Source organism: Camelus bactrianus, chromosome 4 (genome assembly GCF_048773025.1).
Source record: "Camelus bactrianus isolate YW-2024 breed Bactrian camel chromosome 4, ASM4877302v1, whole genome shotgun sequence".
In the NCBI taxonomy this organism is placed as follows: domain Eukaryota; kingdom Metazoa; phylum Chordata; class Mammalia; order Artiodactyla; family Camelidae; genus Camelus; species Camelus bactrianus.
The window spans coordinates 10484210-10497868 of NC_133542.1; the positions used below are offsets into that span (position 1 = coordinate 10484210).

At 39.0% G+C, this 13659-nt stretch overlaps 1 long non-coding RNA gene and 1 other non-coding gene across 5 annotated transcripts in view; one reads left to right on the forward strand and one right to left on the reverse strand.

The window, feature by feature from the left end:
- LOC141577436 (uncharacterized) overlaps positions 1–13659 on the forward strand; it is a 686006-nt gene that overhangs the window by 460128 nt on the left and 212219 nt on the right. The gene's annotated exons all lie outside the window — the stretch shown is intronic.
- TRNAA-UGC (transfer RNA alanine (anticodon UGC)) lies at positions 1490–1565 on the reverse strand. Its single transcript has one exon. It is a non-coding gene; the product is annotated as a tRNA-Ala (tRNA).

The window sequence follows — 13659 nt, forward strand, 5'->3', positions numbered from 1 at the left end:
CTCTGTGATGCATTCTCTGATGGTGGCAGAAACTAGTTCTTCCAAGGACTTTCATGACTTTTGCTCCTAAAAGAAACTGAGACCTTTCATTTGATGTCTTCTTTGCATCCAGTCAATGGAGTGACACTGTGCTTTCCCAGGTCAATCATAAGCCACGCTGGGTAAAGAACAGGCATTCCTTGTATGAATGGAACCACCTGTTACTCTGCCCATGGGCTCTTTGTCTGTCCTTTCATGACTGGTTTTGTGTGGAAAGCAGAAGTATGGTCAATATTGAAATAAATTACCTTCTAAGAAAGAAGTGGTCAAGACTTAAAGAGGTCAAGAGAATGCATTATTGGGAAATGTGTTGTTTTTTTTTTAATGTTTACACCATATAAAATTCTGAATGGTAAATTGAACATGACCATAAAATGAATTATGGTTTAGATTTTTCTGCTTAATCCGGAAAACACTTGCATTCGTGGTCATTGTCAATAATGCAGAGTAATAACCTTTGAGAAAGTCAATGGGTCAATGGAAGTCAGTATTCATGGGTAGCATAATGGATAACACAGAATTATGAGAAATGAGGTAATTAGCATTAAATACATGGTATTAGAGGACTTCAGGGACAAAAAATACTGTGTTATTTTAATACAAACTGGTTCTGTAAAGCCATGGCTTTGTGAATAATGACTGTTGGTACACTTCCCTCAAGTTTGGGAGATGTGAAATTAGCCAGGAACAGCATATGTCACAATATAGAACATTCAAGAGAATTTATTGACTTGAAGAGAAACAGGTGGTGCTTGGGCACTAGGTATAATCTTCACGTCCACTGACTGGACAATAATACATAAGTAACTCTTCTCCACTCATTGTTCTATATTTTCATCAATAAATTATTACTCTTGGGGTTCCTGGAATCTTCTCATACATGTTTAATCAAATTGTTTATATAGATGGGTACCCTACAAGCTATTTGCTTGGGGCCCCACATGCACTAGAGATGGCACTGCTCATCTGTTTTAAAAATTGGACTGTATTCTGTAAAGCATTTCTTCTGACTCTAAAAGGCTATGATTTTACATGACCCTTTTATTATCTGTTCCATAAATATATTTGTGCATCATTTTAGCCAACAGTAAGAATAAGCAAGCTTAAGTAGACTAAACCTGATGTTCAAATGAGGTAAAATATTCTGTGATATTGTGAGAAAAACTAGATCAGATTTGAGTACTGGTGGGAATAATAGCTGGATCTTTGCTGAGTCTATTAATTAATTTTATGATTCACTAGCAAACAAGTTATACAAAGAATTTCTGTATAAATTCAAGATCACAGTTAAGTGATGCATCAGTAAGTGGGACTTCTAAGGTTTTGATTAGTTCCCCGTGGTTAAGTCAGAGAATTCACTAAGAACAGAGAATCTATTGGCCATGTTAGGGGACCTCACGACCCTGGGAGAGCTTATTTTTATACACTTTAATGTTTTTTTCTCCTTAACAGAGGCACTGGGGATTGAACCCAGGACCTCATGCATGCAAAGCATGCACTCTACCACTGAGCTATAGTATAGCCCCCACCCCCATTTATATACACTTTAATCTGGGGTCTGGGGAAGGACAAATGTCTTTGCTGAAAGGCTTTACTCATTAGTGTAACCTTGGCTGCACAGATAGCTAATCGATTTATTGGTGCACAATTCAACACACTGGATAGTTCCTCAGGTAGGTCTGGCCATAGCCTACCCTGTAGATAATGACTCTTCCACTACACAGGTCCCTTTCATGTGCTTATGTGTCCAATATAAGTGCCCCATAAATACAAAAAAAAAAAAAAAACCCAGAAAACAAAAACCTGAGAACAATTAAAATATCAAGATATATGCCAACAATGAAAACTACTCAGCTTTTGGGGGATTCCTAAACATGTGAAATGAGTTAGCCCCACACCTTCAATCAGGGACTGATGGGTTTGATTAGTATTTGATGCGAAGACTTCTGATAGTAAAATGTTTTTATCCATGAAACATTGAACACAATGTAATTCAGGGACAGAAGTGGCCTTAAGTGTTGTCATTAAGTCTGCAACAGTTGCTGGGGACCTGCGGGAGATTTGCAGGAGGAAAGTTGATAAGTAGTAGCTTCAAAGATATTTTAAAAAAACTTATATATCAGGTTTCAGACTGAAATGGGAGGAACCAGAGATTGCATAGCATAGTCCATGCATATGTGTTTTGGTGTCATAAATCTTGACTTTAAAACTCATTTGTTAGTTACTAGCTGTGTCATAATGGGCAAAGCAGCTGTATATGGTTGTGCAGGTTGTACACTGCCCAAGTTCTCTCAGCCAGCAAGATTCAGCCAATGATCTACTTGAAAGGAGATGCACAGAGTTGCTTCTACCTGGAAGTAAGGAAGACTTTTTCTCAACCCCAGGAAGGAGTTTTGTACCTTGAGGGTACTAGTTAAATCTCTGAGACTCAGTTTCTTCATTTTAAACATGTACATGATAATATCTAGCTTGTGGGGTTGTTGTGACCATAATAATATCTAGCTTGTGGGGTTTTTTGTGACATTTATGGAGATAAGGTGGGAAGAGCCTCCCACAATACAGGCACTCAGTTAGAGGGTGTTAGAATAATAGGACCGTGGCTCTGTGCTCAGCTCTGTGTATGTATGAGAAATTATATGTATTATAGGATGTCTTCTGGGAGATAGAGTTTATTTGTGGGAAATAAAATGTGCCCAATAGCCATACTGAGTAGGAGAAGTTGGGGGGCCAAGAAAATAAAGCTTCATGGCAGAGTCTGGGGGCATTTCACTGTATAATTTACAAGTTATACCTCCTTAAAGGATGTTTTTAGAAAGTCCTTCGTTTTGGAAAAATGTATATTCACTGTGACTAATAATATGCAAATTAGCCCTTGAAAAGAAGCCTGGGATGAAATATACCAACATGTGAGTAGAATAGAGGGAGCTCACTGAGTGGACTTGCAGATTACAGGGTTCTTGGTTTAAACCCTCTCTCTGCTGTGTATCAAATTCTTGTTCTTTAATAAATTATTCTCTGAGTTCCTGTTTCCTCAGTTGAAGTGGATTATGTAATAGACCCCATCTTAACACTTTTACTGTGAGAATTAAATGCAATCATGAAATAAATAACTGTAAACTATGAATAGTATTATTATCATCCTTGAGCAGGGACACTAGAGGTGACTGACTTCATCCATTTCCAAATTTTGGTTTTTCTGTAATGAGCATGAATTCCATTTACAGCAGAAAAATATAAACTTAACTATTAAAAAACATTCCAATATGAGGAAAACTTGTGATTATATGTAAGAAAGCAGGCATGTTTCAGAGACAAAAGCAATCAAATTTTCTCTGGGTTATGTCAAGTGGAGTAGAGTGGAGTGTTTTCTTATGCATACTGTCGACTGAAATAAAGGTGCAGTCTACATTTTATTTGGTGGGAGGAGGACTTGAGCCAGGATAACAGCCTCTCAGATCACTCTGAGGGACTGCTCCAAAGAGGGAGGAGAGGAGCTAGGATTATAGGAGTTTTACAACAAAGGCCAGGTAGTTGGAACAATAAAAGATCACTTGTTATCTAAAGAAAACCAGGCATCTCAAGTTAAAGAATTTAGTGCTTTTCTGTGTATGGGAGGGAGCAAACATTTGGGCTCATTGAATTCATTCCTTTGACAAGCACCTAACTATCTAAGGCCAGTATCCGGTCCTTTCTTATTCTGAGTCCCCTCAGGGTGCACCATTGTGAGTGACTGCAGAGGCTGGGCTGCAGGCTTGTCTTCACTCAGGGATGGCAGCAGGGGCTGATGATTTGATGGCTTCAGCATTCTTTGTTTACTGATATGTTTGCGGTATTTATCTTTCACAGTACCTTTTTTTCTAGTGGATACTTCCAAGGAACCATCTTTATATTCCTGCTGGGCTTGTATCTAAGCTACCAAAATAGGGGAAGGAGTGAGTGATCAGGGTAAGTTTGTCAGATTTAGGGAGAAAATAAGAGAACATGCAGTTACATGTGAATTTCAGGTAAACAATGGACGTAATCCTTTACTCTTAACAATGCACCTGGTAATATTTGGGGGTATACTTAAAGAGCATTCATTGTTTGCATGAAATAAGAATTTAACTGGGCATTTGGTATTCTATCCGGCAAGCCTACCTAAGGGCTTAGTAATTGCAAAACTCACATCCCTTATCTTTCCTAAGGCAATGATGCTCTTTCAGACCTGCAAGGTTAATTTCTCCCTAGGCTGCCAAAATAGAGAACAGAGTGAACCATCATGGCCGTCTAGATCTTGCTCTCTACACTCAAGGATTAATTAGGCTAAAAAAAAGCAAAACAAAACACAAAAAGCCGGGCAGAGATGCTGAGGGGGATGACAAGATAACATCACAAAGGCCCAGGCTGATGCAGCAACTTCAAATAAAGAGGAAGGGGTGAAACCAGGAGGTACATTACATGTGGTGTCAGCAGGGGTAACAATCCCTCAGCAGTCTTCTAAATCAACTTTTTCAAGGCAAGCATGAATTCATTTTGCCTAAATAGATCAAGGTATGAGAGTAATTTTTCAAATCTACAAATGTAGGCAGCTCTTCTGGGGTGGGAAGACAGGGTTTGAAAGCATATTGGAAACTGGGGCTAAAAGCTGTCAACCCTTGGGATCTCAAATGAGGGGTGTGTGAATCTGCAGTGTGTCTGGGACCAGGAGCTCTAGGAGCTGTCAGGAAGGGACGTCTGCCCTTGCCTTCCATGGACTTCCACAGTGTTTTTGAGAGGAACGTGTCTAATACACTGCGCATGGGCTACTTTTATATAGTTGAAGATTTGGACAGTAAATGAGCTGTTCAGATTAGGGATTACCTGTGAGCAGAGTTGATAGCATATCATTAGGATGTTAATTTGTTGATTGAAAACAAGCGCATATGGAAAAATGGAAGCAAATTCCCATTGCACTTTGCCATCATCAACATTCTGCATTCGGGTAAAGGACAGTTTAAGTTGAGAAATCTTACTGCTCTATTTTTCATTTTAATTATGAAAGCATTAATTCAGATACCTTAGGAAGAATTGTGTGTAAATTTTACAAATTGTCATGTAGATGGGCTATGAAAGTCTAATAGTTAGGATTTCTAATCTGTTGCTTTGAAAACAATCATCCTCTTTTGGTCTGACAAGGAAAGCATTTGATCACAGATTTGTTAGCAGAAGATTTTGCCTTTTAGTGTATTTTGGTAAGAAGTAGTTTTAGAGCAATTAATTATGCATTAGCTGACAACTTATCACTGCTTTTTTTTAATCAAATGTCTCACCACACCACGTTCTAATTTTTATTCTCAGCCATCTGCCAAGCTAGGTAATTTTACCACGTTTTATTTTACATATGTGGCCTAGTTTGAAAATTTCAACTTTTTTCTGGCTTTGTTTTCAACAGACACCAAACTCACATAACGGAATGTGTGAACGTTCCACATTTTTATACAAATATAAGCATCACAGAAAATATACATACTATTTTTACTTGAGAAATATTGTTCATTAATCCATATTTAGTTGAGTGCTTACTTCTTGATAAAGTCATCTGAATACTTCTCTTTTGTTTAAAAGAATACTTCTGATGGCTGGAAAAGAACATCTTTAAGATGTTCCTTGACTTCTGGTTATTCTCAGACTTAGGGAAAAAATGTTTTTTGGGAGTGAGGGTATAGCTCAGTGGCAGAGCGCATGCCTAGCATGCACGAGGTCCTGGGTTCAATCCCCAGTACCTCCAATAAAATAAATAAATAAAACTAATTACTCCCCACCAAAAATATATGTTTTCTGCACCCATTGCTGGTAGACCAGTCCCACAGCTATGGCTTCAGGCAGTGAAGAGGATAAATTTCTAGTTCCCCATGTCCACATGGTGGACATGAATTGAATAATCCATGTTAAATGGGTCATACACGTGACAAAGAAAGCTTCCTTAAATTTATTAAACACAGGAGTAGGCTGAAAAATGCCCCCAGGTCACCAAATATATGTGCATGTCCTCATACCTGGAGACTGTATTTGGAAAAAGAGTCTTTCCAGGTATGATTAAGAATCTTGAGATGAGTTTATCTGGGATTCTCTGGGTCGGCCCTAAAAGCTGTCAACAAGCATCCTGAGAAGCGAGAGAAAGAGAAAGACACACATAAAAGAGAAGGCTTTGTGGAGATAAAGGCAGGGATGGGAGTGATGTGGATGCCAGCAGAAGAATGCTGGGTACCAACAGAAGCTGGAAGAGGCAAGGAATGTATTCTCCTTGATTTTGGCCCACTGAAAATGTTATTGAACTTTTGGCCTCCAGAAACGTGAGAAGAAAAATGTCTGTTGTTTCAAGCCACCAAGTTTGCAGTAAAATATTAAGGCACAGGAAAGTATGGGAAATGGATGCAGCAACCTACTTTGTTCAGGGCCTCAATACGTGCAAGGTGTTTTTGTTACATTATCCTACTTGCTCCTCAGGATTATGTCTAGTTTGAAGAAGATTATATTCATATTAATTGTACAGAGGAGAAAATAAAGGGAACTTGCCCAAGGTCCTGCACTGCAGAGCAGCAGTGTCAAGATACAAGAGTTCAAGCGGCCCTAAAATTTATGGTGCATTTTCCTATTCATGTTTGCTCACTAATATATTATTCCTTTAAATCCCACCCCAACACTGGTGGCCTCTCGATTAAAGGATTTATTGCTGATCTTTAGGTAGTAATGGAAAGAGGAGATGACCATTGTCTTAGATGAAGTTTTCATCACTACTTGCCATGGAGAGAATAGTCACGAAACATCTCTAGTATTTTTCTGCTCTTTTCCACTATTATAGTTATTTTCACAGAAACTGGCTAGCTTAAGATGGAGCAGCCTGTTAGATAGACTTTCAAATTTGTTGTGAGCCCTAAAGTCTTAACAGCTGGAGTTTATCTTCATGAAAATCTTAGCTTTGCTCAGAAGACTGAGTCTGAGAAAGCCTGTTACCCAAGAAAATGATAGATTTTCTTTTGATCCCCCCCCAAGAGAATAAAATCAGGGTGAAAGTGTTAAGCCAGTGCACACTTTAAATGTATTCATTAACAAATGATTACAAGTATACATTTATGACTCAGATGGTTTCCTGTGTTAATGTGAAGGACCAGAAAAAGTAGACTGTTTCCCTTTCTTCATTCTTTTATTCCACTCGTAACATGCTAACAGACACATTCTAGCCTGAACCTGATTTTGTTAACATCTTACCAGATTAGGTGTAGAAGTGACCAAGGTTGCGCCGACTTATGAATCAGTCCTAAAACTACCCTCTCCATGCTCTCTGGTCTCCTTCTCTACCTTGTTCTTATTCTCAGGCCAGAGTGGATCTCAGGGAGGAAGTACTAGGTTTCATGATCTAAAGGATAATATTTAGCACCATCAGATAGGTGCTGTCAGTGTAGGATGCAGTCAGTACAGGTAACTGCAGCAAGGACTAGAGAGGTTCTGTCACGGTAGACATTATCCAAAATATCCATTAAATAGAACGAACCCATTCAAAAGAGCATAAAGAAAATGATTGTTTTATTATGTAAAATGTCTGTTTTGCATGGTTTTATTCACCTGAACACAAATTTATTCATGAATTCACGGCTCATTGTTATTAAGGACACAGTGATTCTCCATCACCTGCCAAGTTACATCATCATCCTTGCTCTGGATGAGGCTGGACTTCCACTTGTCTTGTGCTGCATCCGCTGAATGGACCTTCCTTTTCTGAGTCCTGTGAAATCTGACCAGTTGCCATTTTCTGTTGGGATACTGTTTCCTCATCTCATGACCTGAATTGTGATTTCCCTGACTCCTTTTATGTACATTCTCTAAATGTTCAAAGTTCACTTTGTGTAGAGACTTTGGAGTGGTTTGGCCGCTCTCCTGCTGGCCACAAAGCAGGTGCCTTCTCTGCTGGTTCAGTCAGGAGTGTCTGTGGTCAGTCCGCTTGGCTTGGCAGCTTTCTGTGTATCTGGAGCACCCTGGCCCGCTCCATCAGCGTCCTCTGCTAGGCCGTGGCAATGACAATTTATAGAGTAATTTTCTTTTGGCAGAAAATGTCATTTTTTAACTAAAAATGGATCCTACCATGAAAACTGCCATGACACTTGCTGACAGCACCGCTTGGATGGCAATATCTTTTTATGTATGAGGTTTAACTTATAGACAGTAAAATGCACAAATCTTAAGTTCACAGTTTGACAAATGTTGACATCAAGATACAGATCACTTTCATCCCCTACTATAGGTCCTTCCCCCCCTTTTCTATCAACCCCACCCCCTTTCCCAGGCAATCACTATTCAGATTCTATTACATTGATTAGTATTGCCTGAGTTTGAACTTCATATCAATGGAATCATACATCATAGGTTACAAATACCTCATGCCTGCATCATGGAACTTTCGTGCCTGGCTCTGGCTTATTTTGCTCAACATGATGTTTCTGACATTTATTCATATGTTTACACTCATCGATAATTGATTTTTTTGTAAATAGATAAATGGTCTTCCAGTCCATGAATATACTACAGTGTATCATCCATCAGTTCTGCCATTGATGGATATTTGGGCTGTTTTCAGTTTGGGGCCATTATGAACAAAATTGGTTTGAAAACCCAATTTACAGGACACAGTCCTCTTGGGAATATACCTAAAAATGGAACTGCTGTGTTACAGAGTAGGTGTTTGTTTAACTTAATTAGCAATTGCAACATCAGTACGTTAAGGGCAGTTGTTAAAATATTTTATGTCCACTCTGGACAGGCAGCAAGAGTTCAAACCCCTGTAATACCATGGAATCAACAAGTTGGCTGTTATTTCTGAATTTTTAAGATAGTGTGTTTTATTCATTTATTTTTGATAAACATTTAACAGAGACAGGAAATGAGGATTGTCATATGTGTGACCCTAGAAACTCAGGCTGCCTCATTACAGGTGGACCATGAGCAAGGATGCTTTTCTTAATGAGAGGAGTTGCACCCAAGCTTACTTTCTGATGCTTGGGTGCACCTCTCTTTCTTTCTCTAGCATGTGCATTCTCAGTTGTGGTGATAACCAGCCCTGAGGGGGTGAAAACAGGGTCTTGAGAGGAGAGGGGGCTAAGAAAAGAACTGACGCTTTCTAACTGTAAAGCACAGGGACACGTGCAGAGCACAGCGGAGCGGTGATGTATCTGCGGTGTTGCTGTACGTCTATGAGAGTCTCCTTGTGGGGGGCAATCTTGAAAAAATGGCTTAGGAACAATGATGTAGTAGCTTAAATATGATTTCTAACATGACTCCATATGTTGGTGTTTATATTTAGACTCTCTAGTGCCTAGGTCCTTTCTTTCTATAGCTCACAAACTTCTATCTTACAAACGTGCTGTAAGAAAGGGTCTCAGAGAAGACAGGGTCCTTCCCTGGAGCACCATTACATGATCTCCCCCCCAGCCTGGTCTGTTTCTCTGCGTCATGATGAGAGTACTTCAGTGCAGTATGTGTCTCTATTTGACAAGCTGGGGTTCATGGTTTTGCCTCTGAAGAGTATTCTGAACCCATGCCATGAGACATAGTGTTATTTGCCTCCATTCACCTTGTCAGAAGGTCTAAGTCCTTACTATATTCTATTTGTGTTCCATGAAAAACAATCCATATTAATTTTCTTGTTTGAGATTTTAAAAAGCTTGGCCAAGAACCTGCTGAGAAATCCAGTCTTATTCTTGAAAAATCCAGTCTTGTTCTTATCAATTCTTTCCCTAAGACCAGTAATCTGCCCCCTGATCTCAAGTCCAGTGCTTCTGGTCATGACTCTTTTTAAGCATCCCTAAAGAGACCTTCTATTTTGCTGTCTGGTCATCCAAGCTTCACCTGCTTTGCTCCACTGGCTCACAATATTGAGATTCTTTCATACTTCATGTCATTCCCCATTTTCAAATGTTTACCTTAAGAAAAAAACAGAGATTTCTATGCCTCTTACACAACAAGCCGTAGTACCAGCACAAACTGATTCTCCTTGACATCAAATGTGTAGGTCTCGTGCCATGTCCCAGTCTTCCTCCCTCCTACTCTGTCTTGCTGCAAATACATTGCAGTGACTAGTAGTCAGTTCCTTAATTCTGACAAGTGTAATTCTACACAAAGTAGAAGAAGCTGATTTAATCCCTCTTGAGCTTATCTGTGGCAGGTGACCTGGGTGAGAAATTTGCTGTGGTCCCTCCTGATGGGCTTGTCAAGGATGAATGATGAGTATTCTTTGCGTCTTTTCCCCCACAGACTCTTCTTCCCTTATTCTCATTGAATAGATAAGAGGCTTAGAGAAATAAATGCTGGACAGTCTGAGACTGGCTGGAGTCCAGGTTTTGAAAAAAGAAATGACTCTGAGGAAATATGGATTCCCTAAATCTTGTACGTTGGGTGCCTTGAGGTTTGAAGTAAACCTGCTCTCCTCTCCTCCACGCTGCCCCAGAGGTGGGAGGAGCATTTAAGGGAGCATTTGGATCCCTGGAGACTGGAATATAAATGGTAGAACTTGGGAGTCACAACGATGAGAGAGCTGGGAGTTGGTCCAGAGCATCAGCACCGTTAGCCTTTGAATGGTCCACGCAGCCTCAGACAGCGCACAATTTTGTGGGGACCATGACATAGAGATCTGTGGTTATTAAGTACGTAAACCTGCGTGACTCTAAGGAAGGGAAAAGGTATCCTACAAAATGACTGACTGCATTTCCCATTAAACCTTCAAGGCTGGGGGGTGGGGGTGGCAGAGATAAGGAAGTCCAAAGCCAATTTGAACTCCTTTGGAACATGGGAGGGAGAGTCCATGCACTCAAGTGTTGAGACTCAAATTTATACTTGTTTTACATTTAACAGTACTGTGTTAGATTTTGACCATAACTCTCATAAATAGGCCATCCGTCTAGAATTTGTATCACTGTATCTTTTATATTTTTCTTCAAGGCACTTGACACTCTGATATAATAGTATGTTTGTTTATAGCTTTTCTCTCTACTAGTTTTAAGCCCCATCAAGGATGAAGCTGTGCCTTTCTTATTCACTGCTCTGTACCCCATACTTTTAAAACAGTGCCCTGGTGTATAGTACTCAGAAACTCTCCTTGTAAAAAAAAATAGGAGACATTGATGATGTCAAAATATTTAATCTTAAAATATTGGCAAGATGAATCTCTCTAAGAAATAAAATAATATTTCCTGGATTCTTTAAAATAACAGTATATCATCATTCTGTGTTTTGCTTTAATATTCTGTTCAATTTATTAGATACCTTTGCTTTTCTTGTATGACTTATCTTTGTTCAGAAGATGATGCCCCTGGCCAGCAGTTGGGGAAGAGTATGATTTTATGAGCTCACTCTATTTCTTTGACAATCTTAGACTTCTAGGCAGCCTGAAGTGACCTTATTTATGTCTCTCTTTGAATATTGCTAATATACCTAGCTATTTTAAACATATATCTAAATAGTGTGTTTTGTATTCCTTCTATTTCTGATTTTCCAAAGTAATAATAGATCACTTTCATATGGTAGATATTTAATATTGTTTACATCTATAGTCTACATGGTATGTTTACATTGCTATCAGCGAGGCATTTTTAATGTATTTTGAAATGTTGAATTTGTGCTAAAGGGATTAAGACAACTCTCTCTGTTTATCTAGAGTAAGTCAAAAAGTAAATTTAAGGCAGGGGGAAAATATTGTGAGAATCTAAGAGTAGGAGATTCCAACCTGTCTGGAGCCAAATTCCAGCAGACTTTAATCAGCGCTGCATACATTCTGATGAAAAGAGAAAATCAGGATTTTTCTTTACTGTGAAATCTCACCAGATTACATATCTCTCCAGTGGGATAAATTCTTCTTTATTAGTCACGTAGTGTTTAGTAATAAATCTTCCCTTTATGAAAGTCTTAATCCAACTATAATAATTTGATATTTGTCACAGTTTCTCTGGGTCAGGAATTTGACACTGACTCGGCTGGGAACTTGTTGCTCGGGGCCCCTCCTGAGGTTGCTGCAACCACCTGAAAGGTTCATTAGAACTGGAGGATCGATTTTAGGTGATTCTGTTACCACGCTGGCACGCTGAGGCTGAGTCCTGCAAAAGAGGACTCTTTTCACACTGGCCTCTCCATGGGGCTGATTGAATGTCCTCACATCATGATGGGTTTTCCCTGTAGAGAGTGATCCAAGAAACCTAAGCAGAAGTTGTAATACCCTTTATGGTCGATCCGTGGAAATCATGCTTCTACCCTGTCTTTTTGGTCATACAGACCAATCCTGATTCAACGTGGAAAGAAACAATAAAAATATGAAGACAATAATTATTGGAGTCCATTTTATGGGGTGACTTCTACAACTTTCATACTTAAAACTATCTCTAATCAGAATTAGAGACAGAGAAAGCAGAAACATATTTCCCCAGTTGTGAACACCTACATTGTTAAGCTCCTTCAATGGTATTTTTCTGCTCTCTGAACTGATAATCAGTATCTCCAATGTCCAGCCCTGGTGTTCTTTAGGGAGAATCCAAATGATATTCAAATAGACATAGAGGAGACCTAAATAAAGCACACTGAAAGTACTTTTTTCTCTTCTTCTTCCCTTAAAATTTTTTTCTTTATTAGGTATCAAGGTCAGTAAAATTGGCCTGTTCTTATTTAATATTAGCAGGGAAAACAAAACCACACAATGACAGAACTGTAATCGTACCATGTTCCTAGTCCATTTTCTCTTCTCTCTCAAACTATCATTGCCTGTATTGCCTCCCCTCACCTCTTCCCTCCCCTCTCCTCCTCAGTAGAGAGCCCTCTCCTCTTCTCTCGCTGTCAGATGATGACCTTGCCTCTTGGTTTCTTAGCAATTAGACATGCTTCTGTAACAGTACGTTAACTTTCCTACATCTGTGCTACATACTCTCCCTCACTTCTGTCATTAGGAAAAAATTGTGCCCTCAGCTACTGTCAGTGCTTCCCCTCCTGTTCTAGAATGTATCATCTCTTACTCATGAAACTTCTGCAGCAACTGAGGTCTTTCTTTCCTCCATTTTCAAATTTTTATTTTTGGGGGTCATTTCCATCAACTTAAGAGCATGCCATTAATATTCCCATTTTATTATTTTTTACTTTACCTTATATTCATCTCCAAATGTTGCTCATTTTTCTTTTCCCCCTTTTTTTTAATTGAAGTACAGTCACAGTGTGTCAATTTCTGGTGTACGGCACAATGTCCCAGTCATGCATATGCATACATATATTCATTTTCATATTTTTTTCATTAAAGGTTATTATGAGATACTGAATATAGTTCCCTCTGCTATACAGAATAAATTTGTTCTTTTCTTTGTACTTTTTTATATAGCGGCTAACATTTGCAAATCTCAAACTCCCAAATTTACCCCTTCCCACCCGCTTTCTCCTGGTAACCATAAGATTATTTACTATCTCTTTGAGTCTGTTTCTACTTATAGATAAGCTCATTAGTGTCCTCTTTTTTTCTTTTTTTAGATTCCACATATGAGTGATATCATATGGTATTCTTCTTTCTCCTTCTGGCTTACTTCACTTAGAATGACAATCTCTAGGTCCATCATGTTGCTGCAAATGGCATTATTCTATTAT